Source organism: Anoplolepis gracilipes, chromosome 15 (assembly GCF_047496725.1).
Source record: "Anoplolepis gracilipes chromosome 15, ASM4749672v1, whole genome shotgun sequence".
Classification (NCBI taxonomy): domain Eukaryota; kingdom Metazoa; phylum Arthropoda; class Insecta; order Hymenoptera; family Formicidae; genus Anoplolepis; species Anoplolepis gracilipes.
The window spans coordinates 8,250,899-8,261,455 of record NC_132984.1 but is presented as its reverse complement, the minus strand read 5'-3'; the positions used below and the strand labels follow the sequence as shown (position 1 = coordinate 8,261,455).

General features: G+C 23.7%; 1 long non-coding RNA gene across 1 annotated transcript; it reads right to left on the bottom strand.

Moving 5' to 3' along the window:
- Positions 1-8,132: 8,132 nt before the first annotated feature.
- On the bottom strand, positions 8,133-8,587 carry LOC140673905 (uncharacterized). Its single transcript, XR_012048122.1, has 2 exons — positions 8,507-8,587; positions 8,133-8,394 (listed from the first exon to the last, which is right to left on the bottom strand). It is a non-coding gene; the product is annotated as an uncharacterized lncRNA (long non-coding RNA).
- Positions 8,588-10,557: the final 1,970 nt, after the last annotated feature.

The following is a 10,557-nucleotide window of genomic DNA, read 5'->3' as shown; positions in this document are numbered from 1 at the left end:
ATATTTAGTAACTTCTTTATGTTAAAAAAATGATAGTAACATAAAGTTTTTACTCGCTCTTTTGCATGCCTCATATAAATTGGTGGGAAATCTGGAGTCTATAATTTTTATTTGGAGCAAAAAAATCAAATATATTCTTAATTTGCATATATTTTTGTCGTTGCTGAGCTAAAAATGAAAAATATAGGATTTTAAAAAAAGTTACGATTTTAATGCAAAATTTTCGCTTTAAATATGTCAAAAAAATGTTTAAAATAATTTTTTTAACAATGTTTTTAGTTTGTTTATTAGTAAACGAAAAATCATTGGAAGAAGTTGATCGGTCGAATAGTTTTCTTTCTATCTTTCCCGCCAATTTGAAAAAAGTGATTGTAAGAAAAACGCGTTTAAAATTTTCGGTACAGCAAAATAATGGTTATTGATAACTTACAGCATTTTAATGCTAATCTGCCTATACCAGGACTACAATAATTCTTCCGTATTCTCATAAAATTCATTTTGTTGAATTTGCTCGAGCCTACAAGCTATACGAGCTTCCTCTGTGTTGTTTTGGTGGAGTCGTTCCTGCATCGTTATCTGCTGCTCGCGGCGAATATTTTGCATTGCGTACCAATATTTAATTCTAACAAATTCATAATTTTTAGAATGGCAGAATAATCTTCATTGAAGACACCCGTACAAATAAAAGCGGCAATTTCCAATTTTCCGACCAGAATTTATTTTTTTGTATACCTATTGAATTACCTGTTCACCTATATTTATCCATAAAAAGGTATATGTAAATTTCCTATATATATATACTCGTCCGACATCTGCCAAAGATAATAAAATCATTTTAGGGACTGAAGGGCGGAGCGCTTTCCCACTGCACGCTCGTGTACTTGGACGATCCTGCTTTTTAAGCTTTTTAACTTCGGAAATACTTCGAATTTTGCTTTATTATATAATTCTAACAATATATTTTTTAAAAGTGTTACTATCGATTAAAACAAAAAAATCAATTTTTTGATCCTAAACCCATGTTGTCCCCTTAAATTAGTGTTCACACATGGTATAAAATTAGATTGGATACACAAACACAATAGGAATTTTTAATATTTAAGTGAATTATAAATATAATGACACAATGCTGCAACGTACTTGAATTGTTTTTTAAAAACATATATTTAAATCGTATTTTTCGATTTATGTAAGACTACTGTAAAATAGAAAGCATAAAGAAACATACATATAATATATCTCATTATATGTATAGAATAAATCACGGAAACTTGACAATGAAATAAATTATTTTTTCAATATAAAATATATAAGTAAAATATAATTTAAATATTTATTTTTTATTAGATAAATAGGACGTATATATAAAAATATAGAATGCTATTTGAGTATTACTTGAGCTTATTCATTTTTTGAAATTAAAAGAAATTCATTTTTTGAATAAAAAAATAAGATTTGGCATTAAGCCTAATAATAATTTTGACTTTTTAATTTTCAAAACAGAATGTGCAATACGAAATAGATTATTCATTTAATTTAAATTATCATGTTCACACGTGGTATACAATTATCATTTATCAAATATGCAAACACAATATGAATTTTGGAATATTGATATGGATCAAAATAAATATGATGACAATGCTGCAACGCACTTGTCTTGTTTTTCAAAAACATATATTTAAAACATATTTCTTGATTAAACTATATAAATTATCAAAGTTGGGAAAGTTACTTTATAAAAGTAACTCGTTATCGTTACCGTTCTTTTTTCCAAAAAGTAACTCGTTACCGTTACTCGTTATTAATTTTAAAAAGTAACTCGTTACTGTTACTCAAAGAGTAACAAATTCTTACAATTTCTGTTATTTCTTTGAAATTTAATTGTTTTCATATAATTTATGACACTTATTAATTTAATCAAATAACAATTTAAATAAAAATTTTTTGATATTTAATACTTTTAATAATTGATCAGATTTTGAAAATTGTAAAATTTTTTAAAAATATATTGATATATTTTTAGTATTTAAAAATTATATTATAATAATTTGCAAATTATTATATTCAATATTAGGGGCAATTTTAACGACCTCGAAATATGTAATTAAAATACGACTATGAATAAGTTCAAAAAGTTTTAGTTGCTAATTTTTTATTATAAAATTATAATTATACATTGTTAGTTATAACTCGGTACTTGATAAAAAATAAAGTTTAAAATGTATAGTGATCATTATTCATTTGCATACATTGTTAGTTATAACTCGGTACTTGATAAAAAATAAAGTTTAAAATGTATAGTGATCATTATTCATTTGCATAGCATATATAATAAATTTTAAATAAAACTAAAAATAAAAGTTTAATGAATTTAATCAGAAAATTACAAAATGTCCATACTATGTCTTTGCTGTTTTCATTGATCTAGGAAAAAGTTGTTTACAAATGTTTGGATTGTTACAAAGAAGTTAAATTAGCATTTCTGTTTAAATACAACCAGAATTTATTACATATGTACTATTTAAATATTTTTTACTCATTTTTTAGGGTGCACATTTATTTCTGAAGTTTATGAATTTTGAGTACGCAATGTATGTATATGTATAGTGTTACATACATATATGTATCATGCTACTGATTTTAAGAGTCCTATCTTTAATTTTTTTAAATAAAGTTTGCAGTTAAATGCAGTAGTAGATTACATATGCAATTAAATTCAAGATAGTGTATCAAAGTTTATTTGATATAGCACAAATTTTGAATTTTTAAAACGAATTAAAATGTACATGATAGTGTGATTATTTTATTGTGTAACGCACATTTTTAACAATGTTTGTTTTTTAAAATTGTTTTAGTTTACTGAAGATAGTTCGAAAATGAATTAAGACGTTCTATTAAAATAATTTGTTTATATTGTAAAATTTTCTAAAAATTCTTGTGCATGTCTCTTATCTATTTTGTCTATTTCTATCCTTCATAAAATTTAGTGTTTTTATAAATTAAAAATAATTATTATTATTAAAATTATTACACATTTTGTATCAACAAAATGGTGATATTACTATCTCTAAATTATATCGCTTTTGTTATATATTTTAATATAAAATAATATTTTAATATAAAATAAATGTTTAAAAATGTAAATTTTGAATTATATTGTCAATGATTGTCAAATAATAGAGATACATACAGTAAAGAAATTTTTGTATTAATTTGACAATGAGAACGTTACGAAGAATGTATTTTTTATTGAAGAGAAAAGCAAACTCTCTTTCAACGTATTCTCTAAATAAAAACTTTGAAGCTGTAATTCAGAAATAAAATATTTACAGATTAATATTTATATATTATTTCTCCACTACTATTAATACGAATTCATTTATCAAATTTGGTCCTTTATTTTATTAATAGTGTATGGTGTGTATCGTAAGTACTGACCTCTAAAATCATAACAACATGACTTTTATATTTTCTAAATAGAATATGCAATATGAAATAGAGTATTTATAGAATATACAGTCTAGACTATTCATTCAATTCAAATTAGTATATTTATATGGTACAAAATTATCATTTTTTTATTGAATATATTTATCGGACAATAAGAATTTTAAATATTCAAGTACATCAAAATAGATACGATGACAAGTATTTTATTGCTGCAATGCACTTCTATTGTGTTTAAAGGACACATTAAGTCGTATTTCGTGATTAACCTATAATATGTAAAGGTATTATAAATTATGAAACATTAAAAATTTATATACATATAAAGTACATTACTAAAATACATTATTTAATAATGTACAGTTAAATTTGATTGGCCAAATTTTTTAAAGAAATATATAATTTTCTTGAAATTTAGCTAATAGCTAAAATAGTTTTCTTATAATATATGCCATTTATTCATCGAATCAAATAACGATTTAAACAAAATTTGTTTATGTTTAATACTTCTCTTAAAGATTATGTTAGATGAAATTATAATAATTTTTTCTAAAAAATATTTTGATTTCTTTGTTATAAACTTATAACTATTATAATAATTTACATATTATTATATACAATATTTAAAGCAACTTTACTAATTTTAATGACCTTGTAGTACGTGATTAAAATTATAGCTATAAGTAACGTTTTCATAAGTTCTCACAGTTTTAATTACTAATTGTTTATTATAAAGTTTTAAATAAACATTGTTAATCATAATTCGGTACTTGAGAAATAAGAGTTAAAAATATATAATAAATATTGAAACAATAAGTGCTGTAGAGAGCGGTAACACAGATCAAAATAAATAGAAGGAAAAAATAAAAAAAAAAAAGTAAATAAATTTTAGATAACATTAAATTGATATAGCGTATAAGTAGATGCGTTTAGAAATACATATAAGAATATTGATAAACATTAAATCGATATTTAAAACAAAATATGGTAAGAATGTGGCGAACGTTTCGGACTCGTCTTCGAGTCTTCTTCAGTGCAAAAAAACATTAATCATAACGTGCAGTCTTAATTGAAACAATCATAATACATTATTAAAGTCAAACTAAAAAATTCTTTGAAAAATACCAAAACAGAATCAGTCTAATACGAAACGCAATAAACAGAATGCAGATAATCGAAGCATTATTAAACTCGCACTAAAAGTTGTATATTGCCGATGCATATGATCCTTCGTAGTTGGTGAGCCACGAAGAGTAGATCAAAATATGCTTAATAGATTAGTGACTTGAATGCATTATCACAGGAATCCTGTATAGAGTAGGTTAAAAAATGCTTATTGATATATCAAGTCACCAAACTTTACAGTAAAATAAATGTCTACTCACAAAGTCAAAAATCGCAACTATTCTTTAAAAGCGGAGGCGAGATGAGTGAAAACGTTGTTAGATTGTGAAACTGTTACTGTCAAAAATTCTTTCGTTAGTCAGTATATATATACATATATATATACAGATCCCTAATCTTTAAATTTTGGGAAGTTTGTTTATCAAGTCATTATATAGTAACGGTAAATTTTCGGTATCCGTTTGAAGGTTTAACTCGTTCTTCTGTCTTTTGATAAAAAGCAATTCTGTTCATTGCGTTCTGTATTAGACTGATTCTGTTTTAGTATTTTTCAAAAATTTTTTTAGTTTGACTTTAATAATGTATTATGATTGTTTCAATTAAGCCTGCACGTTATGATTAATGTTTTTTTGCGCTGAAGAAGGCTCGAAGACGAGTCCGAAACGTTCGCCACATTCTTACCATATTTTGTTTTAAATATCGATTTAATGCTTACCAATATTCTTATATGTATTTCTAAAAGCATCTAATTATACGCTATATCAATTTAATGTTATCTAAAATTTATTTACTTTTTTTTTTATTTTTTACTTCTATTTAATTTGATCTGTGTTACCGCTCTCTACAGCACTTATTGTTTCAATATTTATTAATTATAAGAGAGCTATTCTTAATTGTTATAAAAATATATAATAGTTTCGTATAGGTATTCGAATTTACACGCAAAGCTAACCTTCAAGAAGAAATTAATCTCACAATCAGTTATGGTGATACCAATCAAGAAAGTTTATAGGTTTGTCAGTTTTGTTTACAGATAAATGCTAACTGAAAAAGTAACTATAATATAATTATACTATAATATATATAAATAATATGATAATAATATGATATACTATAATATGAATAAATAATAAGATCTTATTTTTTTTTTAGTTTTTACTGATGCAGATTCTAAGTAAGTATACATATATCTATTAAATATACATATAACAAGGTTCTTATTAAATATAAACCTAACCATCATTCGAAAAGTATAAAAGCAGTCAATTTTTTTTAGTTAAACAACAATCTTTTGTTAATATATTTGAAAAAATTATTCACAATAAACAAATTTATTATATATTGTATTTCGACTACTTTGTAGAAAATGAAGTTTTGTTTTAATCACATTTCTCAGAAATTAATAATTAATAGTTAACAATTCTGAACTGCTTTCAAACTTTTGAAGCAATAGTCTATATACATGCACCAAGAGTAAAAGGTTAAGTAAATAATACGGATCGTTATTTCCATGCTACTTCCCATCATCACCCTTCTCAAAAGAATTCTGTCATCAGCTCATTAATATACAGAGCTTTAACAATTTCTGAACCTACATCCCTGAATAAAGAATTAGAACATCTTAATCAAGCCTTGACCAAGAATGGGTATAACAGCAGAGACATCAACCGCATAACTCAAAGGCTGAAAAACAAGATTTCCATTTCTACTGATATCGAGACATGAAACGAAAAAAAAAAAAAAAAATAAAAGAAGAAAAAAGAGAAAATAAAAAATGGACTATTCTTGCGTATCTTCAAGGCACAACAGAACGCATTAGTAGAATCCTGGGTAAACACAACATCAAAGTAATTTCCAAACTTCAAAGAAAGATTGCACAATTACTTCCTAATCCTAAGGATCAGAGACCATACTTGGAAACACCAGATGTATACAGGATTCCTTGCTCCTGGGGAAAAGTATACATAGGAGAAACCGGGAGAAAGATTAGCACACGCATTAAAGAACACCAACAGTGTACCAAGCACGGCCATTTTCATTAATCAGCCTTAGCCGAACATATTTTCGAAACGAATTAATTTATTTACAAGTAAACAGTCATATAATCTATTTGCGATTAAAATGATATCAAATATAACATAATTAGATTAATTTTTAATTAAATTTGTAATAAAACTTTTTATTATTGTAGGGAAAAAAGAAAAATTAATCGAACGTTATATTTTAAATCTGTATTTTTATTTATATTTTGTATTGCGTGTTTATATTTGTGTTGCGTGTTTTGTCGTCTCTTCTTGCGCGTATTGTCATCTGACGAGAGGTCGAGGAGACTTTTGAACTGTTAACGATTTTTAGAAGACGAGAAACCGACGTAGACGGTCGATCTTTTGTATCTTCGCGATCTTCCGCCTATTCCGCTTATTTAATATTTGTACGGAAATTTTACGGTCATATACGAATTATATACTATTAATTATTCAAACATCGTATTCTGCATTTTCCTACAATATATATATATATATATATATATATATATTGTAGGAAAATGCAGAATATGAATAAAAAATTAATATATATATATATATATATATATATATATATATATATATATTTCTTTTGTTAGTGTATGTTTTTAAAATGTTTTTAATATATATATATATATTAAAAACATTTTAAAAACATACACTAACAAAAGAATTAAGAATATTATTCACTGGTTAATTCTTTATTAATAGTTTATGTAATTTTATCAGAACTTTATTCGGGTTAAGAACTTATTTATGTATATGTTCGTTACTATAAAAAAATTGTCATTATGTAAAAGAATTAATTATAAAAAATTAATTAAAATTAAAATATTTAAATTTTTACGTTTTAATAATATTTATGTTTTTCAATAATACTATTTAGCTTATTTAGTAATTAATCATTATATTTCTAAATTTACAATACTTTGTTAATAAATAATATTATTTTGTCATGTTTTATCTACGGCTGTTTTCTTTGGATGCTCACGCATTGAAAGCATTATTTTACTTTTCTACGAGATATAATAAGTAACAAAGGTAGACTGATGCTTTCAGTGCGTGCATCTAAAGGGAACACAGCTATTGTGTATAAGTATCTTCCACGTGAATTTTTGCTCTGCACTTATTCATCTTTTAAAATTATTTTCCCTATAAAAATTATATTAAAATGATATTTAAAAAATGTTCTGCTCTGTACAAGTCTTATTAGATCGTCTTCAATGAAAAATGAAAGGTGTTAATATGAATTTTAATAATAAGAAACTTTTAGACATACTTACTTAATCCTCTTCTTTTCTTTCATAAGTTGCCTTAATTTTTGTTTTAATTGTTAAACTGTAAAAATTAGATATCTGCTCTATGTACATATACACGCAGTTTAGTAAAACAAATACAATATAGAGATAGAAAGAGTATGAAATAAAAGAGAGTTTGTAGAAAATAAAATTATATATACACACATATCTTTTTGACGCAAAATAAAAAAAAGGGGGAAAAAGAAAAAAAGAACAAAATATAATACGTATTCCATTTGTTTATGACTTTATAGCTTTAATTTTTATTTTAATTGTTAGAAATTATAATTAAACAATTATACAACAATTGTACAAATATAGAATTTATTAAACATTTTAGAGAGAGGTAATTACTAATTTATAAAAATTGCACAATATTTATAAATTAGTGGCCTTCTTTTTCTTTTTAAAATCTTTAAAAACATATCCACTTATATATCATCCATAGCATACCGATAGCAATAATAGGTTTAAAAGTTGCGACGAATCGATCCACTCTGAAATAGATATTTAATAATTTAATAAATTAATCTTACAAATACATTTTACAAATAAATACTTAATATCTAACATATAAACAACAATGTTCTGTTTATATTTAACACTTACCTTTTGCAATGTGTTTTGGCTGCATCTAATCGATTCATGTCTTCGTGTAAAAGATATTTTTTTACACCTATCATTCAATTTCTTTAAATAATAAAATAAATATTTAATACCTTCAAATTTTCTTTATACATAATGTAAACATTAGAGAAAAGATGTCAAAATTAAACAATATTATAAATCAATATACTACTATCTTACAGCAATTTAAAACTTTCATTTTATCGTGTAGCTGAAGTAAATCTGACATGCTTATTTAATCAATTTATTGTGCATTTGTTGCTTATTCACACAATATGTTAAATTGACTTATACAGAGATTATTTAAAATTCAAATAATTCTTTATATATTTTTAGAATTTATTATATTTTTATTATATATTTTAATTAGCAATAAGTACATTTTATGATAATATGCTATCTGCTTGTGTAAGTTACAAAATTTAATTTATTCTTGTTTTTATTTTTCCTTGTTCTCTCGTAGTGCGATTATAGTAGAATTAGAGATTAAAATGTTTCATAAACTAACATGGCTTGTAATTCATACATCAAAATTTTATTTTAATACAGTATCGATTAAAAAATATAAATATATTGACCAATTGATCCAAATTTTCATTTTATAGATGTATAAAAGTCTATTTATTAAAAATTTCAAATTTGCAAGATAAAAAAAGAAAAAAAAAGAATATGTGTTAATTATCAGAAATGTTACATTTTTAAATACGTTAAATAAAAGAAAAAAATGTAATTTTATACTAAACTGATATATATAAATTATACATATATATATATATATATATATATATATATATATATCATTCAATACGTGACAGTACTTTATTATTTATTTATTATTACATTTTTCTATTGTTATCAGTAAAAATTATTTTATAAATTATTTTCTCAAATTTCAATTTTTGTGCGTTTTACAAAAGAAGTAATTTATTTAAAAATTTAGGACAGTATTTTTAAAATTATGATACATAATTTAATAAACAGAAAATTACAGTAAATATTTATGGAAATGAGTTTTTAATTAAAAATGAAAGCCTAAAAAATATGCTCTAAATAATGTGCTGAATCGATTTTAAAATTTAATACTATTTTCTTTTATTTAAAGTTAAGAGAGAATTGAATACTTACCTAATACACTTTTTTATGTCGGCATCAGAAAGATCGATTAAAAACGCTTCTCGGTCATCAAATGGGATTGATGACATTAAAGCTCGACTATTTGTATTATCAAATTTCCATTCGTTAAACGTAAAATGTTCCAGAGCACGATTAGCCACATATATCTTCTTCTGCAATCCCAAGAGCCTAATATAACATGTTTATATAAAACAGTTTACATATTCAATGGCATAACTTTAGTTATTATGAGTCCTGGGAAAGTTGAATCTAAAACCACCACAATAAAAAAAGTATTTGAAAAAATGTGCAACTTTAAAATGACGTTACAAACTAATATTTTTAAAACACTGCGTAAAAAAAATACATGAAAATTAATATTCTGAGTTGATAAAAAAATAAATTAAATGTTTTGCTTATCCTTGATTACTTTTATACTTTAAAAAATCTACTTGTAAGTATAATATCTTGTAGTTATGTTGTGTTTATGTGAATTGTATATATATATATATATATATATATATATATATATATATATATATATATATATATATATATAGATATATCAATACGGAATTAGAGGAATGGTATTAAAATGGTTAAAATCATATTTAAATAATAGAACACAACAGGTTCGTTTCAATAATAAATAGTCAGAACTAATTGCCACAGAATATGAAGTGCCACAAGAGTCAGTTTTAGAGCTTTTATTATTTATTTTATATATAAACAATATAATTAAAATCTGCCTGGAAGAATGTAGTATAAAAATGTTTGCAGATGATACATTAATATATGTAAATGGAATAAGCAGTGCGGAATTAGAGAATAAAATGGATATGGCATTTATAATAATAGAAAAATGATCATTGTGATTATATGTTAAAAAAAATATGAAAAAAACAAGTTCTATAAATAGC